The following is a 604-nucleotide window of genomic DNA, read 5'->3' on the forward strand; positions in this document are numbered from 1 at the left end:
CCTGGATGCACCCACCGCAACCCCGCTTTATTGTCCGTTCAAGACGAACCTTGACTTCGTATAAGGAGCTGCCTCTTTCTCTGCTCTGGCAGCCATGACCTTGGCTCCCACGGGGTCAAGACTTCCCCTGCGTCTTCCGAGTATGGCGTTTCTACAGTCTCCTTCCGGCTGGCTTTTCGGTCCGACTCTCCTTGGTTCCTTCGGTACTTCTTACGAAGGCGTCGCGGCTAAGGATGACGAAGAACAAGAGGAAGAGGCCGCAGATATCCATGAGTGGCGCGTCCTGCAAAGAGACGCGCGGGGGCCAGTTATTAACCATTCCGTCTACTTATATTTGTTTGTGCGGCAGTGCATACTATGTTTAGTCATCCATGTTACGTTCAGTTACTTGTATGTCCAATCATCAATAATCTGTAGTGTTAATTTTCCAGCTGTTCAAACGTGAGTTTCATTAGTGTTTTATATATGATGAACTTGAACAAATACTTGAGATTGGTTGTGAGACTAATATTCACATTCCATAGGCTCATAGAATTACCCAGTCATGTAAAGGGCACTTATGGATAATGTTAACAAAGCAGTTGACTAACACGGTGTTTTGTTC

At 46.2% G+C, this 604-nt stretch overlaps 1 pseudogene; it reads right to left on the bottom strand.

Moving 5' to 3' along the window:
• Nucleotides 1-604, bottom strand: part of LOC119591132 — a 2,495-nt pseudogene that overhangs the window by 1,392 nt on the left and 499 nt on the right.

This window comes from Penaeus monodon, chromosome 28 (genome assembly GCF_015228065.2).
Source record: "Penaeus monodon isolate SGIC_2016 chromosome 28, NSTDA_Pmon_1, whole genome shotgun sequence".
NCBI classification, from domain to species: domain Eukaryota; kingdom Metazoa; phylum Arthropoda; class Malacostraca; order Decapoda; family Penaeidae; genus Penaeus; species Penaeus monodon.